Source organism: Panthera pardus, unplaced genomic scaffold (assembly GCF_024362965.1).
Source record: "Panthera pardus isolate Hobbes unplaced genomic scaffold, ASM2436296v1 HiC_scaffold_17, whole genome shotgun sequence".
Taxonomy (NCBI): Eukaryota; Metazoa; Chordata; class Mammalia; order Carnivora; family Felidae; genus Panthera; species Panthera pardus.
This window is the reverse complement of record NW_026526732.1, coordinates 121077203-121098847: the sequence shown is the minus strand read 5'-3', so window position 1 is coordinate 121098847 and position 21645 is coordinate 121077203. Positions and strand designations below refer to the sequence as shown.

At 43.3% G+C, this 21645-nt stretch overlaps 1 protein-coding gene across 4 annotated transcripts in view; it reads left to right on the top strand.

Annotated features, from left to right (window-relative positions):
• The first annotated feature begins 1690 nt into the window (after window positions 1-1690).
• The window catches only part of RNF182 (ring finger protein 182), a 64068-nt gene continuing 44113 nt past the window's right edge, over window positions 1691-21645 (top strand). For 2 of the 4 annotated variants that reach the window (XM_053904890.1, XM_053904886.1), the window contains exon 1: window positions 1691-1784. The gene's annotated coding sequence lies outside the window, so the exon portion shown is untranslated. Of the gene's footprint in view, window positions 1785-10152; window positions 10279-21645 lie in introns of those variants that run through there. The other 2 variants (XM_053904888.1, XM_053904889.1) reach the window with 2 other exon arrangements.

Below are 21645 nucleotides of genomic sequence, written 5' to 3'. Positions count from 1 at the left end.
AGTATTATATGCTATGAATGTGCCAAATTTCTTTAGCCACATGACTGTCGGTGGATGTACAAGTTACTTCAAATTTCTGCTATTACAAAACTGCTTCATGGCACATTCTTGTACCTTTACAATTGCACGCTTGTATATCTGTGCACGACAGATTTCCAAGAATCGAGATAGCAGGGTGAAAGGTATCTTAAATTTAAATTAAATTTACAGGTAGCTTAAATTTTGACGAATACTGGAAAACTGCCTGACAGCCTATGACAAGCCCTTGTCTCCTGACTTCATCTGGAAACACCAATGTTCCTGTTACAGGAAAGTGGCCAGCCTTCCCGAGGAACAAGCTGTTTCTACTCTCCACCATAAAATGGATCTTATATTTCCATTAATTAATATGTGTGGTTTCAATTGGTAATAACATTGTTCTGCTTTACAGCTTCTCAGACAGGTAGCAAACCCAGAAAACATCAGCCACCCTGGATTTTTTTTTTTTTTATTTAAGTTATTGACATTCCTTTGGTGATTCACAAATGCCAGAAAATAAATGCCATGCTCCCTGGGGCCTAAATGAAGATACTGTGGGTTTTGGATTCAGTAAATGATCTTTTAAGAAAACATTGTATGGGGCGATGACTCACCCCACGTAGCTGTCCTCTAGCTCTGTCCTTTAGAGGAAGCCTTCCTGTGGGTCTGCTAGTACTTTTCCTCCCTCTTCAAGAATTTCCTTAAGAAGGGACGCCCAGCAGGTGCCAAGGTCAGCCTCGCCGCGGTTCCCTTCCCCGGAGCACCATGCCACGGTCCGTAGTGCATGGCCGGTGGTTGGCGCAGAGTAAGCCGGCGCTCATGGTAGATGCTCAGCAGTCACAGCCAGTAGCCCAGCAGTGGCAGCAGCCGGGGATTCACGATGCAGCCTGAAAGTTGAGTTTTGGCTCGTGAGGTTACAAGTGTATCCTGTGTTTATAATGAAACACAAGGCCCCCCTCCCGCCTCTCCCACTGGAGCCCTCCACAGGACTGAGGCGCTGTTTGGAGTGAAAGCAGACCCAGGTGGGGCGATGTTGGGGAAAGAGGGGGAGGAGGAGGAGGAGGAGGACGTTGGGTGTCCCTTGGCAGCTCCACGCAGGCTGCGGCAGTGGCAACAGGAGCTCGGGTACCAGTTGCTCAACACTTTATCAGTTTGCACTGCTCCTTCTCTCTTCAGTGATTTTCCATTTTGAGGGTACAGCTCCATAGAGGAAAGGTGTGGTGGTGGTGGTGGTGGTGGGGGGGGGTGGCTCGGGATGTCCAGTGCGGGAAATCAAGGTTGGGGGGGGGGGTGCCCGCCTGCTAGGACGGAAACAAGAATTGGCTGTGGGCTCGCTCCCCTCGGTCCCCTTCCCCTGTGGCCCGGGCAAGACACACGATTTGGCGAGGGAGACGAGAGAGGGGCGTGTTTGGGGTGGCGGCGGTTCCAGGCGGGAGGGGGGGGGGTCCTTGCCCCCTCGGAGCACCCAGACTGCGGAGGAGGAGGAGGAAGAGGAGGGCGGGGGTCCAGGCGGCGGCCCCGCGCGCCCGGGACCCCGGCTGCCCTGGGGTCCCCACCGGGCCCGGGGGCCCCCTGGCGGTTGCCATGGTGACGCAGGGTCGGCGGCTCGGCGCAGTGGAAACAAAGCGGCCCGCCCGCTCCTCGCCCGAGCTCCTCCTCCGCGGGCGCCTCCCTCCCCCCCGCCCCCCGCCTCTGGCCCCGCCGCCGCCGCCGCCGCCGCCGCCGGAGCGGCTCCCGGCCCCGCCGCCGCCGTCGCCGCGGGCCAGGTAAGCGAGCGAGCGCGCCCGCGGCCGGTGGGGGAGGGGAGGCTGGGGCGGGGCGCCCGCGGGTGGGGGGGGGGGCGCCCGCCGAGGGGAGCGGGCTCGGGCCCGGCCGCGCCCGGGTCCCCGAGGGGCGCGTCCCCCGCCGGGCTCCGGCCGGCTGCGCCCCCGACGCCGCGGCCTCCCGCGCCCCGCGCCGGCGCCTCCAGCCCGGCCGCCCGCGGCCCCGGACGGCGGCCGGCAAGGCGGGCAGAGCCTCCGCGGGTGGGCGCGCCGCCGGGGCTCCGACGGGGTGCGCGGCGCGGGGCTTCCCGAGCGACGGGGCGGGGGCGGGCGCCCCCCGGTTTTGCCGGTGTGGCGTGTTCGCGAGGCTTTGGGGGAAAAAAGATGGGACGCCGTTTCCCTTTGGACTCGCCCGGTGGACTTGCTAACCGATCCTCTCCGAGGACGGGATGGGAGGCTCGCAGGGGCGAGCAAGCCAGGCGGTGTTGTTGTTGTTGTTGTTGAACAGTCTCTGGAAAGCGAGCCCGTGCTTAGGTGCCCCTGCCCGGTTTGGTGCTTCCGAAGTTCCTTTGGGTTTTGAACATAACGACCTTTATCTTTGCAAGGTGTAGTCGCTAAACCTGCAACCGAACGGGAAGGGCAGCCCGGGTTTCCCATCCGGCGGTACCCGAGTTCCTGGCGGGACCAGTACTTTGCGGGGTAGATCCTTGGCCCCCTGGGGGGCGGGGGGCATTGTTACTGTTTCTGGAAGGTATTGTGTTCGCGCTTTAAGGGACTGCAAAATGCCTCGCGTTTCTCTGCGTGAGGGAGCAGCTCGGAGCAGCTCCCGAGGCAGGTGTAGCGGCCGGTGTTTGCACCCGGGCGTTAAGGGCGGGGAGAGAGTGAAGATGCGGTTGCCAAGGGCGTGAGGGTACCGCTCGGGGGAATTGCTCAGGTGATGGGTGCATGCGTCCTTTCTCAAGGGCCCCAAGCCTTGCCATCATTTCGTGATACTTAGCTTGTGGCAGACACAGGGAAGGAATTAAAGATACGATTGTAAAGACGGCGTTGGGGCTACTTAGGCAACACGTGTGATACTGGGAAAGAAACCTCGCCGATCCATCCGGAAGGCAATAATATATTGACATTGTTTATCTTCATTGGGGAGCGACGTCGACTGGGAACTGGGAAATGTTTCAACTTAAGTTGTTGCTCCCAACTTAGTAAAATAATACACAAGTTGGAGTAGATGAGTTAGAGAACATTCTGCGGAGTGCAGGAAATTGTGTCTTTGCTCTTTTAAAAGGTAGTTGGTGAAAAGAAACGGGTGGCACGGATCATTTTGCATTGCAGTGAAGTTGATTAGAATTATGGCTATTAAAGCTACTTGAGCTTTGAGGCGTGAAGTGATTAATAATATCCCCTCTTCCTCCTCGTGGGATTTCAACACCTGTTAGCCTGCTGATTACCAGGTTTCCAAGTCGGTTTGTGTTTGCCAGCAATCGTAAGTGATGTTACTTCATTAGAAGATTGTATCGAAGACTGAAAGACGAAGTTGCCACAACAATTTGCAGGTTCTTTCACAACCGGGGGTGGTTTTTGAAACTGATTTTACCTGTAGAGTGATTCACAGCTGCCGTGCTTAACGCTCACTGATGGTGGCAACGGGTCGGTAGTGAGATGTGAGGTCTGTTTTTTTTTTTTTTTTTTAAATTTTTTTTTTTAACGTTTATTTATTTTTGAGACAGAGAGAGACAGAGCATGAACAGGGGAGGGGCAGAGAGAGAGGGAGACATAGAATCGGAAGCAGGCTCCAGGCTCTGAGCCATCAGCCCAGAACCCGATGCGGGGCTCGAACCCACGGACCGTGAGATCGTGACCTGAGCTGAAGTCGGACGCTTAACCGACTGAGCCACCCAGGCACCCCGTGAGGTCTGTTTTGAGAAGGTAACCAGGAGAGAAAATCAGTATTTTCTCATTGAGGCGTGAAAGGCAAACAGAATATTGAAGCCTAGACACACGATATAGACACGGGAGGGAGTTTCTTGCTTTGTAGTAAAAATCGTGATTTCTCCTGCGTGTTCGGGGGTACCAAGATTATAGCTTTATCCGGATACTTGCTAGCAAATCCAGCATTCTAGTGCAAGGCTTCTGGACCTGCTTTTCAGCCAGATGGAGCCCTCACGGTGGGTTCTAGCCTCAGTAGTTAACGTGGTGGCCCTTAGCTTGTATTCTCAAGAACGGAGATACAACCCACTGTTGGCTCAGCACCACGAGGACTCCTGTTTTGCCTTTGCTGCTAAGTCACACAAGGCACAAGATTCAACGGAGTCTGGCATTTCTAAAGCTGTCTGTCTTTCTGCCAAAAAGTGAGGTCCGTAAACATCAGGAATAAACAGTCACGGACTGCACGTACCGCTTTGTACTGGTTTGTCTCCACCAGTGTCTGAAGCACGAGATGGAGCTGTTGTCGGGGCGGTGAAAGAGAACTTGGCGTGCTCGTGTATGTTGCTGGCATTCCGAGGTACGTGCGTCCCCAGATGATGACAGAAAAAAGCAGTTGTGAGATCCTGAGGGTCTCCTTAGGAAATAAATGCACGTGGAAAGTGTGCTTTATGTCCTTGGTTTAGCTTAGCCACCTGGTGGACGTAGAAAACAGCCCAGCGCGTCCTCAGGTGCAAAAAACCCTACTTGTCCCTCCCGCTTATTCATAGGGGTGTGACTCTTGCGCATTTCTAGCCCGAAGACTCTGTATTTTAGGGAGTACGGCTGGTCCTAATTTTTGGTATAAGTTGTAAAATAGGGTCTGATCACTGTAATCACAGCCCTTGTCCTACAAGAGGGATTCTGTACCTTAACTTACCAAACGTGTCCACAGCTATGAGACAAACCGCGGAATGTTCTTGTTGAAGTTAGGATGAACATACTCGTGACATTGAAAGTCCGTTTGTTTTGTAACCACGTGAGCCTGCATGGGCAGCAGAAGGCCACGGAGGCCTTTATTGCCTGTTTCTGGGTCAACGTTCTCTTGCAGTTTCTAGTAGCAGTGTGCTGACTGGTTCGTAATTTGGCATCTAGTACAAAGTGTTTGTAGCATTTATAAAAGCGCATTTGTGAAGGCCGATAGGTTTTGAATGGTGTCTTCGTTACCAAAACACTCAGGCTCAGATCTGTGCCTGGGGGTGAGTAATGTGGTCCCTGAGACTAGCTCGAGGAAGAGTGCTATAAATATAAGGTTCACTGACCTGCTGTGCATGGTGGGTATTGATCGGAACTGTGATCGGAACTGTGGTGCTGAGAAGCGGCATGGGAGACGCATGGTGGTGGCGACAGGAGGTGGCGTTCTGGGTTATGGAAGTGTTCTGGAATCCGTGGAAGTGTAGCATAGATTATCACCAGTGATTGACGGAGACTGAGAAATGTTTGTTGGGCGTAGGTCTCTCTTTTCGTGTTCCCCGTTAAAATGAAGATCCCACGTCTTCGTTAAACCACTTTGTAAACCACAGAGCTTGGGGATAATATATACGTTTCTACTGTCTGCCACTTGGAGTGTTACAAATACAGCTCTAGGTCAATGATTGATTTCCTTACCTGCCAGTTATTGGTAGCAATTACGCAGTACAGTTTTGGACATCAGTCAACAAATGGTTATCAGGTGTTTCCTTCTATATATTCTGTGTTGCTTGATCAAAGGCATCCGAACCCTTATGGATGAGGAATTACTTGTTTCCAACTATTATGATTATTTCTTTTATTTCCAAACTCATTATGTGCAATAACCAAATGGTCTCCTTTGGCCTAGTTTTCAGCCTCCTTTTTATTTTAAATTAAAAAAAATGCGTATTTATTTATTTTGAGAGAGAGAGAGCGTGCGTGCAAAAGCACGAGGAGCAGAGGGAGAAGGAGAGAGAGACTCCTAAGCAAGCTCCATGCTCAGTGCAGAACCTGCTGCGGGGCTCGATCCCACAACTGCGAGATGATAACCCGAGCAGAAATCAAGAGCCAGACACTTAACTGACTGAACCACCCAGGCATCCCGAGCCTTCTTTGTCTTATGGGGAAAAGTCACCAGTTAATGCCTTGATGATTTTTAAATAATTTTATATCCCCAGAGCTTTAAAAACATGATTTGGCTAATTTGTTATTCAACCAGAAGAATATTTAGAGGCTTAGTTTATAGTAGTGGGTATTAAAAAAAAAAAAAAAAGCCCAGGGGCGCCTGGGTGGCTCAGTCGGTTAAGTATCCGACTTCGACTCAGGTCACGGTCTCGCGGTCCGTGAGTTCGAGCCCCGCATTGGGCTCTGGGCTGATGGCTCAGAGCCTGGAGCCTGCTTCTGGTTCTGTGTCTCCCTCTCTCTCTGCCCCTCCCCTGTTCATGCTCTGTCTCTCTCTGTCTCAAAAATAAATAAACATTAAAAAAAAAAAGCCCAACCCATATTATAATCTGACATATCGGACGTTTACAGAGCTGTGTGGTGAATGGGAAAATTTGGCATCCTGTAGGGTGATGTATTGTGCATGTCCCTAAGTGTCTCACGTTAGATTTTTACCTTATGATGAGTAGAAGTAAAAGCCAAAGGGCCATGAGGTAGAGTCTTCAATGAGTTAAAAGATGTTTAAAGGGAGTGTAATATACACTGAAAACCTGCAGGGCATGATGGTCAAGGGGATGGGAAGAAAAAAAGACTTTGATGGCATTAATAATCTCTTTATCAGCTTATGGTCCAAACTCCTGAAGCAGTTACCGAAGGGCTGTTTCCATGGTTTTCAGAGGCTGGCCACTTCTACACCAGAGATGTGGGTCCTGGTCACCGATCCCCACCTTTTCCCCTGACTAACCAAAAAGCGACTCCCGTGAATTGTGACTAAGTGCACTTTGAATATTATAAGCCTCCAATAAAGGTACAAGAGTAGAGGGTTTGTGTGTGTGTGTGCGTGTGTGTGTGTGTGTGTGTGTGTGTGTGAGTATTATGTAATCTGATTGTTCCAGTAGACCAGTTAGATTAATCAAGACAGTACTGGAAGTATGAAACTATGTGTTCGTCTAACACATTTGATGTATTTAAGTGGGAAACTGTGTTTCTGAGTATCAGTCCATTAGGAACCTTCTTCCCTTTCTTATAACCCATAGTCCTTCAATGAAGACATGGCATTTTACACAATTCTGTCACGCTGTGACATGTCAGGCATGGTTATATTGACGAATAGATGCTTACTCAAACTCTTGAATTGTAAATCTGCAATAAAAGGTTTCTGTGTGGTCTTGTCTGGCATTTCATCCTGTCGCATCCGGTTTTTCTCAGACCACGTTCAGTATGATTGACGTTTCATCTTTTTTCTGTCCATCAGTCACATCCTCACTAGGGCTTCTGATGGGGCAGATCCTGTGCAAAGCACTGCACAACTCTTAGCTTATTTTTAATGCTCACAGGAGCCCTATGCGGTAGGTACTTTTGTGGTCCCCAGTTTAAGATGGAGAAAACTGATGTGACCGCTCTCTGATGTATTCACCTAAAGGTACACAAAATACACCAGAATCCCAGCATTTTTTAAACAATTTTTTTATTATTTTTTTAACGCTTATTTATTTTTGAGACAGAGAGAGAGCATGAACAGGGGAGGGGCAGAGAGAGAGGCAGACACAGAATCTGAAACAGGCTCCAGGGTCTGAGCTGTCAGCACAGAGCCCGATGCGGGGCTTGAACTCACAGACCGTGAGATCATGACCTGAGTCAAAGTTGGAGGCTTAACCGACTGAGCCACCCAGGTGCCCCAATCCCAGTGTTTTGATGGGAAGGAGTACAGGCAGCTTTGCCTTTTTTTTTCAGTTCACTGGTGTGTGTGTGTGTCTGTCTGTGTGTGTGTAAAGTGTAGAAATGATGGCACTAATCGTTGTGGCACTCTGGCTTTTTTTCTTTCTTTTCAATGAAAAGAAACAAAGCCTAAAGTCACAAGAAGCTTTTGTTCGTAGCTTATTGTGACATGTATCAGGATTCTTTTCTGTGTATAGAAACTGGCAGAGATTGATTTGCAGAAAAGATACTTTCTGAAGGTAGTTGTCCTTTCATTATGGTTTGTATTCTGTACTAAAAGAATACATATTTTCTATGGTGTTGGCATGGAATATACCTGTAAATATATCTTTTGAGTGTTGGTCTATTTTGCGTTGCCTTTTGTGCGCTGTCCTCAATCTGGGCTCACCTGTTTTGTCCTTAGCTGACTTCCTGCCCCAAGGACTAAGTGATACTCCTTTTTTACTCTCTTCCAAGATAATTGTGTGTATACCTTAAAAAAAAAATTGGCACGTTGTGTTGAAAGATACATAGGTCTGGTTTTTTTTTTTGTTTCTTAGTTTTTTTTTGTTGTTTTTTTTTTTTTGTGCTAGACTGTAAGCTTCTTAAGAACAACAACTATGTCTTAACTCATTTCCAAAGATCAGGTAGGTACGAGTATGCTTTTCTTAATTGAATACTTAAACCATTTTTTCTGTGACATAAAATTATTATGTTTTACTCTAGTTCCAAAGTCAGTAGTGAGAGCTTAAAAAAAAATCAATTTTAGGGCCTTAGGAAACTGACTCAAGTTTAATGTATCATTTGGGCACTATAAAATTAATTTGAGCTTTTAGTTACTTGAAATAGAACATTAGAAATCACATCACAATTCTGTTTCAACTTACTTGGATTTCTGATATTCATGCCTTAAAAGGTTATATATAAAAAGCTTAAAAAAATAGTAGCTAGCTTGTCGTGATGAGCACTGGGTGTTGTATGTGAGTGTTGGATCACTAAATTGTACACCTGAAATTGATCTTACACTGTATGTTAACTGGAATTTAAATGCAACCTTAAAAAAATAGCTAGCAGGGGCACCTGGGTGGTTCAGTCGGTTAAGCGTCTGACTTCGGCTCAGGTCGTGATCTCGCGGTTCAGGGTTGGAGCCCCCACGTGGGGCTCTGTACTGACAGCTCAGAGCCTGGAGCCTGCTTTGGATTCTGTGTCTCCCCCTCTCTCTGCCCCTCCCCCGTTTGCACGCTCCCGCGCTTTCTCTCTCTCTCTCTCTCTCAAAAATGAATAAACATTAAAAAAGTAGCTAGCATAATTTTATACTAGCAATTATGAACAAGCTTTTGATTATTCTAGTCAAAGAGCCAAAAAAAAAAAGGAATCTTTGAAAATCATTTACATTTGTTTTTACAATACTTTCAGTATTTTACCTCCGATCGCCCCTCCTCCACCCCATGTAAAGTGATTAAGAGTGATTAAGCATATTAACTTCAGTGATCCTTTCTTATTTAAGCTACGTGAAAAATAAGATGAAGTAAGGGACAAGTGTCCATGAAAGCAAGTCACGAGGCAGAGTTCTGTGGGTTCTTTTTTTTTTTTTAATTTTTTTTTAATTTTTTTTTTTTTTTTTCAACATTTTTTATTTATTTTTGGGACAGAGAGAGACAGAGCATGAACGGGGGAGGGGCAGAGAGAGAGGGAGACACAGAATCGGAAACAGGCTCCAAGCTCCGAGCCATCAGCCCAGAGCCTGACGCGGGGCTCGAACTCACAGACCGCGAGATCGTGACCTGGCTGAAGTCGGACGCTTAACCGACTGCGCCACCCAGGCGCCCCTTAACAAATATTCTAATAGCTACCATTTATTCAGTACTTCTTTGGTGCCGGGTAATTTATTAGTAGGCTACACAAGCAGTCTCTTTTGATCTTCATAGTAACCCTTGTTTCCCCTTCAATAAAGTACTAATAAATAGCTTATCCAGGGTTGCGCAGAGTTGGTAAATGTAAAACCAGGATTTGTGTGGGTAAGTCACCATGTGAAGCTGCCTAGGGTTGCTCTGCTAATTCCTGGCAACGAGTGCTTCCTACAGCATCGAAGATGCTTCTGTTGGTGAGTACTTTGGGAAGAGAGGCCGTTGAGGAAACCAAGAAGAATACATCCTTGTTTATGCTCACCACTGCAGACACCAGTGGGGGTTTTGGGGTAGAAGGAGGGGAGAATGTTTCCTCTCGATCTATTTTTAGAGTTAAGACCAAAATTAATCGCGCTGTCTTCTGTCTCCTGAATTTATTTCATTTTATTTTACACTGTGCCCTGGATTGGGAATGTAACACAGAAAAGGGCCCCGTGAGATGATCTAGATGAAAAGAAATGAAAACTCAGCATGTGTCGTGTCATATACCTCTGGGTAGGCTTCTCAGAGGGTCAGAGCAGCGTGTTCTTTGTTACGTGGGGGGAGGTCCTTGTCTAGGATGCTGGAGGTCTGGATGAAGTTGAGAAGCCTTGTTCTTTGAACATGCCAAGCCTCCTACGGTTTTTAGACCTTAGCACTTCCGTCCACTTTGCTGGGGCTGCTTTCTCTCTAAACATTTGTGTGACTTTACCCCCTTGTTTCTTTCAGGTCTGTACTCTGATATTATCAGAGTGGCCTTCCTAAGCTCTCTGTACAAAATCGTGATCTTTTGGAGTGCCGGGGTGGCTCAGTCAGTTGAGTGTCCAACTTCGGCTCAGGTAACGATCTCACAGTCTGTGGGTTCAAGCCCCGTGTCTGGCTCTGGGCTGACAGCCCAGAGACTGGATCCCACTTTGGATTCTGTGCCTCCCTCTTTCTCTCTTCTCCTCCCTTGCTTGCACTCTGTCTCTCAAAAACTAAAACGTTAAAAAAAATTAAAAATTGTGATCTTTCTGTCTCCCATACTCTCTTCCACATCTGTTCTTTTCCACAGTGCTGTTACCACATGGTACATCAAGTAAACAAACGAAAAACATATAATTGTCTTACTCGGCTATTGTGTACAATTCCATAAAGACAGTGGATCTGTTTTGTTTTTTTCTTTTTGCTACTGTGTTCTCGGCTTCTAGGACAATGCCTAGTAAGTGCTCAATAAATACTTCTTGAATGAATCAAAAAATTTTTTATGATGTCCATTTCCAGCAGAGGGGACCAGTCCTAGGAAACCACTGGAATATCATAGGAGTGTTTTAGATTTCTGTAGTCAAGTCTCTGTCTGCTTTGGTGTTCTCAGATGGCTGTCCCTGTAGCTTTTTTTTTTTTTAATTATTATTTTTTCAATGTTTATTTTTGAGAGAGACAGAGCGTGAGTGGGGGAGGGGCAGAGAGAGAAGGAGACACAGAAGCCGAAGCAGGCTCCAGGCTCTGAGCTCTCAGCACAGAGCCCGACGTGGGGCTTGAACTCACGAGCTATGAGATCATGACCTGAGCCGAAGTTGGATGCTCACCCAACTGAGCCACCTAGGCACCCGGTCCCTACCGCTTATTAAGTGGTCCCCGAGAAGAGTATAGAAAAATGCCATCCTCTGTTCTGGTAAACAGGTCAGAATTAGTGATTTGGTGAAACTTGAGACATCTGTAATCACTGAGATGTGAACATTTCCATGCAGAGACTTTTTCAAATGTGTGGAGAGCTTTTGATTGATAATACCTTTGTATTCTAACTGTTCTGTCCAAGTCTTAAAAAAAAAAAAAAAAAAAAAGTACTATGTAGTTCCCTTCTCTTCTCAAGGCTTTTGTAAAACTGGATATAAACCATTCAGAGATAATTTTTGAACTCTTGCTAATGTTAATACGAACTAGAATTTCTTCAATTGTACAATTGTGGGGCTAAGACATAAAAGAACAATACAGCCCACTTCTCTCTGAGCTTGGATTAGCTATTTGCTTGTTAGATGTTCAAGAATTAATAAAAAGCATTTTAAAAAGCATTGCATCCCAAGAGCTAGAGGCTGTAAAATCCATCAGCCTAAGAGTTTGCTGATTTATCTATTTTTTAAAAAATCTGTGTTACCCTTGAGGGGGGGAGGTTGGAAAGTTGTGCCTAAGCAAAGCTTTTCGTTATCTCTTCATCAGTGCCATAGGAGCAGGACTATAGAGACAACGAAACACAGCCCCATTCCCTGGGGTTTAGAAAATTCTGCTACTTATTGGATGCAATGTGTCTTTGTCACTTACGAACGTTTTCTTTTCAGAGCTTCTCTCCGTGTCTCAGAAAGCGAACAGACTCATTGAAGATTATTAAGTCAGCTCTCAGGTTCTAAAAGATGGGAGTGAAATCAAGAGGCATTCATTGGCGTGTGATGTCACTTGCTGGCTCATACGAAGAATCCGGGCTTCCTGGTAGTCAGATCTGGGCCGGAATCCTGGCTTTGCACTAAGGGTCTTGCAACTGCTTTTGGTCTGTGGGTGGGAAGTAATGAGATTTAACTCTCCCTCTGAAAGAGAGGGCTGCGATTGAATAACTTGGCGGGTGTGGGCAACAAATAAATTTGCTGGGATAAGGCAGGAAGAAGTTCTTCCTACTGACAGATGGTGATGGTAGGAAATGAAATTTACAGAGCAGGGTGAATAACTTTTTCTGTTAAAACTTCTGTACGCGTAATTCTGAAGCTGTCAATCTTGTACTCAGCCCGTGAGCTTTCGGTTTTTGTGAGAGAACGTGTTCATTTGCCCCGTCCCGTTTGCACAAGTCAGATAAATGACACAGGTACAAGAAGACGCCAGGAGCTGGGGGGCGCTGAGCTGTGACCTGGGCGCGGTACGTCACCGCGGAGGGCTGTTGTGAGGACACGTGATGGCTGGCTGGATGCACGTAAGGTGTGTACCACGCATCCGACCGATGAAAAGCGCTTAATGAAGGCAGCCCAAAGCTCTTTGGCATCTTTTCCCTCCATCACATGCCCTCTCCTCTCAGCCTCTTCTCCTTACGAGATGAACCCTAATGTCTGAAGATCATTTGAAATCATTTCTTTAAAAAAAAAAAATAATTCTGGCATTTTACCTTTGTCTTTTCTCGAGGGTCTCTGTTTAGTTTGTGACCACAAAGTTCTGTACACCTGTGTTCCAACAGAGAGTCCTCTATAATTTTAAAACGACGTTGCGAATCTACTTAAGATATTTAGTAGTGTAACCTATGAAAGGGTAAGACCACACTCAATACAGCAGCAATAATGTCTGAATGAGTAGAATGAGGACTTCTTTTTATTTTTTATTTTTTATTTTTTAACGTTTATTTATTTTTGAGACAGAGAGAGACAGAGCATGAACGGGGGAGGGTCAGAGAGAGGGAGTCACAAAATCCGAAACAGGCTCCAGGCTCTGAGCTGTCAGCACAGAGCCCGACGCGGGGCTCGAACTCACGGACCGCGAGATCATGACCTGAGCCGAGGTCGGCCACTTAACCGACTGAGCCACCCAGGCGCCCCGAGGATTTCTTTTTAAATGAAATCTACAAATAAATTTTCATCAGTTGATGAGCATTATAAAGCATTTTTCATGCAGCAGCTTTTTTTGTTTTTAGATACAATTAGGACAAAAATAAGAACAGATAATGATCAGGTTGTGAAATTTAGTTACATATGTTATAGTAGCTCCTTTTCTAAAATTATGACTAATTTAATACATTATTATCTTGTTTTATAGATCTTATTTGGTTTTATTATGATGAAATAATTCCTCAGTGATTTTTCTCTTTTTTACATTTGGCTCTTGTTTTGCTCAAGCTGACAAGCATATTAATTTCACTGTGCAATACTTGTCTTTGTATTCTTTATATTAGCTAACAGTTCTGACATCGTTGTTATCTTTCTTTGTGTATTCTGAACTCAGCTCGTGGGGCTTCTGTGAATCCCTCCCTTGTGTGGTGCTTCCTCCTGCCCCTGGGCCTTTGCACTGGTCATTCCTCTGTGAAGATGTTCTTCCCTTCTCTCTTCACTCACTAACTCCTGCTCATTTTACAGATTTCAGTTCATTTGTTACTTCCTTAGGGCAATTTTCCCTGACGTTCTTGATGGGGTCAGACATTCAGTAAATGTGACTGAGTGCCGGGAGACTCTCAACTCTGGGAATATCAACAGACAAGGTTCCTTTGCGGTGGTGCTTGCATTTGGGTGAGGAGATAAGCACACATGTGCACATGTGTGGACACACACACACACACACACACACACACACACACAGAAATCCAAATAAAAAAGAAAACTAGCAGGGACAAATGAAACACAGATAATATGCAAAAAACCCCAGAAGAGCCAAAACAAATGTGGAAAAGAATAAAGTTGTGTGACTCACACCGACCGATTTGAAGGAAAAAAAAACCCCACACAGATAATTAAACTATGGCAAGTGAGTAGATGCTACCTTAGATTAGGAAGCAAGATCACGTTTAAGCTGAGATCTCAGTGACAAGGGGAGCCTTTATCAGGAGCAAAGCAATTTCAGACTGAAGGAACAAGTGCAAAGGCCCTGAGGCAGAGAGAAGGCAGGAGAATGCCGAGAGATGATGTCAGAGAAGGAAGGAATGGCCACGTTCCTCAAGGTTTTGTCCGCGGCAGGGACTTGGGTTTTATTCTGTGTGCAGTGGGAAAACCGTTGGAGGGCTTGTTGCAGAAGTAGTGGTTGGGAAAATGGGAATACTTTGGTTTACATTTTGGAAATGTTCTTCCACGTAGAGGTTGGTTCTTGGGCAAGCAAGAGTGGTAGCAGGCCGGGTTATCGGGAGCCTCTTGCAGTAGTCCAGGTGAGATGTGGTGTGCCTATTACAACTGTAACTTTATATTATTTTTTGTGCTTATTTGATATTGCCCTCACTGGACTGTAAGCCCCACGAGGGAAGAGGCGATTTTTTTCTCTTTAAAGCCGTATTCCCCAGTGCGCAGTCCAGAGCCTGGCAGCGTGTGGGTTCTTGGTGACCTAGTACTCGAGTGACTGGATAACGATTGTGAGATACCATGAATAAGATTTCGTCCATATATGTTGATTTAACTATCAAGTGAGTGTATTTCTGATATTACACATAGAAAATGGTCGTATGCATCATGGCCAAAGGAATTATTATAGCCAGCAGGAAAAAGATTCGTAGAGTCGTTGATATCAAGGTCTTTATTCAAATCTTCAGATTAGAGTCGCCTGTCCTTCACTCTTACTCTGATGGTGGAAGTGCCACAAGGCACGTATTAGAGAGGGGAAGGTATTTTCACAAGCGGAAGGTAGTCAAAAATGACAGCCACGTTGGTTATAAGCACACGATGTTGCTGAAACTATTGAGGTTGTCCTCCTCACTTGGTCATGGTAATTTACGGGTAGAAAAGTTACAATGTGCATCTTACACTGAGTGTATACATAAGTTGCTTCAAAACTTTTAATGAAAACAATAAGACCTAGCAGTAGGATTCCTTTAAGACAGACCTCACTTACTACAATGGGGCATTTGAAATGGACCGGGATGCTGATTCACGTAGTTTGGGTATGGAACTAGCAACATAGCAGATTGAATGTTTCCCCTTCTCCTTCTTTTACAGACAATGATGGAAGAGTTTGAAACCTTTAAACAATTTTATTCAAACAGTGGGGCACATAATTAGGAAGAGCTTAAAGCATTTTAGAGTTCAATTTTATATCTGGACTGAAATTCAATTATTCTTTGGTCTGCAGTAAATTTAAATGATTTGATTATTAACCTCTGGGTCATGGTCGATTGGTCTATAAAATGATAGACTTTTCTGCCAGAGAAAGTCAGCTTAAAAAAAAGAGAAAATTTAGACAGCCCATGTTAAACTCTCTCATGGTAGAAAGGAGGACTTTTTGCTGACTTTACTACTTAATTTTTCCAGTAAGTACGTATTGAATATCCACTGTGTGTAAGGCGCTGGGCTGGGCACTGATGACCCAAAAGCACTGACAGTGTCGTGCTTGGTCGTTACACTAGAGTGTGATGCGAAAGGCATATGATGCTTGTGGAAGGGGGTGGGAGAGGCATCCAAGTAAGATTTGGGAATAATTAGTACCTATGCTGATGGCCCCAGCAAGGCCAGATTGGGAGGACCTTAAATTCTTTTCAGCAGGGAAGGAAATGATGCAATTTGAGTTCTAGAAAGTCTTTCTGGGACCGCGTGCAGACTTTTCAAAATCATAGCATCCTTTTACCTGTTTTGTGTTCTATGTATCATGTAAAGATATAAGGAAACGCCGTTTTTATTTTTAAGTAAGCATTGTCATTGAAGGTTAACATGCATGCAGAAAAGTGCACAAGTCAGAGGGTTATAGCGGTTTGTATTTTCCAAAAGTAAGCCACTTTCGAAACCCCAACTTACATCAAAACATAACGTAAAATATTATCGAAACCATTCACCGCTTTCTTTCAGACCTTACCTGCACCCAAAAAGTGACCATTGGTCTGACTGCTATTACTACGGATCAGTTTTGCAAACTATTTTAAAATGTTCTACAAGCGAAATCATGCAATGTGTCCTTTTTTTTTTTTGGTCATTAAGCATTTCTTTGTTATATTTGTGACATTCACCCAAGCTGCTGGATGTAATCGTATTTGGTTCGTCTTCTCCCACACTTTGGTATTTTGTTATTGTACAATGATTCCACATTTTTTTCCTATCCATTTGTCGTTCATAGATATTTGGATCATTTCTAATTTTTCTCTGTTACAAATGGTGCTGTCATGAAGAGTCTCATACATGTATGTATACGTGGGCATCTCTGTTGAGTATATACGTAGGATTGGAATGGATCATAGGTTACATGTATGAGTTACCACTGATATGGCCAAACATTTGCCTGAAGAGGTTGTACCAGTTGACATTCCCAGCACGAATGTCTCAAAGTTCCAGCTGTTTCTCATTTGTGCTCACACTTGGTATTGTAAATCATAGTAGAGGGCAAAAAGTAATATCTCACTGTGGTTTTTATTTGTACTTCGCCAATAAGTGATGTTCTCCGATACTATGTGCTTGCTTTTTTTTTTATTTAATGATTTTTTTCCCCAAAGTTTATTTATTTATTACTGAGACAGAGACAGCATGAGTGGGGGAGGGGCAGAGAGAGGAGAGAGAGAATCCCAAGCAGGCTCCACACTGTCAGTGCAGAGCCCGACGCGGGGCTCGAACTCGTGAAACTGTGAGATCATGACCTGAGCCGAAACCAAGAGTCAGACGCTTTACTGACTGAGCCGCCCAGGAGCCCCACTATGGGCTTGCTTTTTAATCTCGTAATGTTGTGTCTTTGATGAACCAAAGGTTCTAATTGGAATGAATTCTGACTTATAAATCTTTCCTTTATGTTAGTGCTTTTAGTGTCTTGTTTAAGAAACCTTTGCTTGCCTCAAGGTCGTAAAGATATTTACTTGTACTCTTAAGAAGTCTTACTGTTTTACCTTTCACATTTAGATTTATTACCCTCTTGGAATTGAATTTTGCGTGTGGTGTGAGGTAGGGGTCACGATGATTTTTATCTGTGTTATTAACCTGTTAACCCAGCATTACTTGTGATAAAGATCATCCTCTCTCTACTGAATTACAATAGCACATTTATCCTAAATCAAGAAATTGTGTCTGTACACCAACCTCTTTCTGGACCCTCTGTATTCTGTCCTATGGGGCTGTTTGTTTAATAAAATACCTTAAATTATTGTAGACCTGGTACCAGGTAGTGTAAGTCTTTCAATTTTGTTTTTCTTCTTGATTTCCTTTTGGCCTTTTCTTGGTGTTTGGCATTTACATATAAATTCCAGAATCACCCTGTCAATTTTCACAAAAACACTGGCTGAGCTTTTGATTGGAATTGCCTTGAATCTGCAAATCAATTTGGGAGAGTTGACTATAATAATTGAGTCAGTGAACACAGTATAGCTCTGTATCTAATTAGGTTGTCTTTAATTTCTCAAAGTAATGTTTTCAAGTTCTCTCTGTGGCGTTCTTGTACATCTTTCATGGGTTGATTCTTTTTGTTGCCGTTGCAGATGAATCTTTAAAGTTTCACCTTCTAACTTTAGGTTGCCTGTGAATATAGACTACAGTAGATTTTGGTGTACTGACCTAGATTCCAAGGATTTTGCTACATTGGCTTCCTAGTCTTAATAGTTTATCTGTACAATCACCCGTCTTTCACTTGAATTTACCCTCAGCGCTTAACCACTTTCCTCATCATGCACAATTCTAAGAATACTTTACCTCTGTAAAAGCCCCTGCTCCCTTTTGTACTGTTGCTGTCATTTATTTTAATTTCACGTATGAATAGAACCACACAATACATTGTTATTGATGTTTTGGGCTGTTAATGTCTGTTTGTATTTACTATTTCTCTTCATTCCTTCGTGTAAGTCTGTTTCCCTCTGGGATTATTTCTTTGCTGCTTGAAGACCTCTTTTTAGTATTTCTTTGTATTTTTATTTGAAACTTCAAAAAATCTGTCTAATTCCCGTTGCATGTAGAATTCTGGGTTGTCAACTGTTTTTCAGTGCTTTAAATACATAATTTAATCATCTTCTGTCTTCTATTATTTTTGTTTAAGAACCGAGCCGTCAGTCTCATTGTTGGTCTTTTGAAGATGATGTGCTTTTTCCTCCGTTTTAAATTTTGTTTTCTATTTCTTTGATATTGAGGGGTTTACTATAATCTGCCCAGGCAGTTTTTTCTTACTGTTTATCGTACTTGGAGATCATAGAGTCTCTTAAATCAGTTTTGAAATATTTTTGACAATTATCTCATTATATATTAACTTCTTCTGGTCCAATCTCTCTCCTCTATTCCTGAAAGTACAGTTTTACATATAGTAGACTTTTTCACTACGTCCTGTTTGATTCAAACTCTTTTCTGTATTTTCCATTGTATATTTTTCCTTCTTTGCCTTAATTTGGAGATTTTCTAATGATCTATCTTCCAATACACTAATGCTTTCTTCTTAATGTTCAGTCTGCTCTTAAAAAAAAAAAAACAAAAACGTGTATTGAGTTTTTGTTACAGCTTTATTGAGGTATAATTTACATGCCATAAAATTCACTCTTTGTAAGTGTACAATTCAGTGATGATAGTTAAATTTATAGGGTTCTGCAAACATTACCAAAATTGAGTTTTATAGGGTTCTGCAGCCATCCCCCAAATTCTCTTGAGCCCATTTGCAATCTCTGCTCCCAGCCCTAACCCCAGGCAAATTCTATAAATTTCCCTCTTCTACTAATTTAATATAAACCGAATCATACAAATGTAGTCTTTGTATCTGGCTTCTTTCACTTAGCATAATGTTTTTGAAGAAACTTACAAGTCTTGTCCATATCGTAACATGCATTGATTGGTATTTTATTCCTTTTTATTGCTGAATAGTATTATGTTGAAGGGATACACTTTGGTTTGTTTATCCATTCATCAGTTAATGAAAATTTGGGTTGTTTCCCAAATTTTGGGGAATGCTGCCATGAAAATTCATATAAGTCTTTGTGTAAACTATGTTTTCATTTCTCTTGAGGAAGAGAAGTGGAGTAGAATTTCTGGGTCATATGGTGCATGTATGTTTCACTTTTTAGGAAACTCCTGAGCTGTTTTCCAAAGTAACTGTAACATTTTATATTCCCACCAGTAGTGTATGATGGTTTCAGTTTCTTCACATCATTGTCCAATGGTTATTGATTATAGCCATTAGAGTATGCGTGTTGAATTTAATTTGTGATTTAATTTGCATTTTCCTAAGGATTAATGATATTGAACACTTTTTATGGGCTTCTTAGCCACTTGTAAGTATTGTTTGGTGAAGTGTCTAGTTATCTTGCCCATTTTTTACATTGAGTTGTTTTATTGATTTATAAGAGTTTTTTTTTAATTTTTTTTTTAACGTTCATTTATTTTTGAGACAGAGAGAGACAGACCTTGAACGGGGGAGGGTCAGAGAGAGGGAGACACAGAATCTGAAACAGGCTCCAGGCTCTGAGCTGTCAGCACAGAGCCTGACGCGGGGCTCGAACTCACGGACCGCGAGATCATGACCTGAGCCGAAGTCGGCCGCCCAACCGACTGAGCCACCCAGGCGCCCCAAGAGTATTTTATATATTCTAGGTACAGGCCCATTATCAGATATATGATCTGCAAATATTTTCCCCCCAAAGTGCCTACTTTTGAAGCGCAAAAAGATTTGAATTTTGATGAAGTCCAGTTTATTAATATTGTCCTCTATGGCACGCTTTTGTTGTACCTAAGAACTTTTTGGCTAATCTGAGATTCTCTAGATTTTTATGAGATAGTGATTTTTCTATATTTTTTTCCCAGAAGATTTATGATTCTATTACATTTAGGTTTATGATCCATTTTGAATTTTTTTTTTTTTTTTGTATTTTGTGTGAGGTAAAGGTCGCTTTATCTGTTTATTGATTTGTTTGCATGTAGGTGTCCAATCTTTTACCTGCACCATTTGTTGAAAAGACTATAATTTCCTCACTGAATTTGCATCTTTGTCAAAAGTCAACTGATAGTAAATGTAAAGGTTTATTTCTGGACTTTAAAAAATTTTTTTTTCATTTATTTATTTTTGAGAGACAGCGAGAGCACAAGTGAGGAGGGGCAGAGAGAGAAGGAGCTCAGAACGCGGGGCTCGAACTCACAAACTGTGAGATCATGACCTGAACCGAAGTCAGATGCTTAACCGACTGAGCCACCCAGGCACCCCTGTTTCTGGACTGTTAATTCTGATCCATTTATATCTATCATCTATTTGTCTTCTATGGTTGTCCCGTATTACACTGTAGACATATATTGAACTTTGAAATCAAATAGTCATCTTCCAACTTTGTGCCTTTTTTTTTTTTTTTTTTGCAATATTGTTTTGGTTATTTGAAGTCCTGTGCATTCCTATTATACACATTTTAAGATACGGTTGTCATTTTCTACCACACACACACACACACACACACACACACACACACACACACACACACAAAGCCTACTGGAATTTTGTTAGAGATTGTGTTGCCTCTATAGCTCACTTTGGGGAAGGATTTCCATCTTAACAGCAATGAGTCTTTCAATTCATGAATATGGAATGTCTCCATGTACTCAGATGTCTAATTTCCTTCAGTAATGTTTATGTGGTTGTCAGTGGGTAAGTCTTGCATGTCTTTTGTTAAAATTATTCCTAAGTATTTTATTCCTTTTGATGCTATTATGAATGAAATTGTTTTGTTGATTTCATTTTCAGATTGTTTATTGCTAGGATGTAACATATTAGCTGGTTTATAGCTGATAGGAAGAAATGTAATTGATTCTTGTGTTTGTTCCTTCGTATTGCAATCTTGCCAAATTCATTTATTCTAGGAATTGTTTGTGGATTCCATATTCTACATATAGGACCACATAATCTGCAAATAAAAAAGTTCTGTTTTTTTTCTTTTCAAATCAGAATGCCTTTCTTTCCTCATCCTCTTACTCCCTAGTTCCTCCTTGTCCCTGTTTCCTTCCTTCCTTCCTTCCTTCCTTCCTTCCTTCCTTCCTTCCTTCCTTCCTTCCTTCTCTACTTCCTTTCTTATTGTAGGAGCCAGAACTTCCACTACAGTGTTGAATACAAATGGAAAAAACGGACAACCTTGCCTTATTTAGTGGTAAAAGCAGACATCCTTACTTTGTTCTTAAACTTAGGGGTAAAAGCAATCACTCTTTCGATAGTATATATGATGTTAGCTGTAATTTTTTCACAGACACCCTTTTGTTAGGTTGAAGAAGACCCTTTCTTTCTTGTTTTGAGAGAGAGAGAGAGAGAGAGAGCGAGCATGAGTCGGGGGAGGGGCAGAGAGAGAGGAAAGAGAATATCCCACGTAGGCTCCAAGCTGTCAGTGCAGAGCCTGACGCAGGGCTTGGTCTCACGCAGGGCTCCATGTCATGAACCACGAGATCAAGACTGGAGCCGATGTCGAGTCGGGCGCTTAACCAACTGAGCCACCCAGGGGCCCCAGAGGAAGACCCTTTCTATACTTAGTTTGAGAGTTTTAAAAAATTATAAATAAGTGTTTGATTTTATTAAATATTTTGCTACATGTATTGAGATGATCGTGTGTTTTTCCCCTTCATTAATATTTATTAATTTTCCTCTTACTA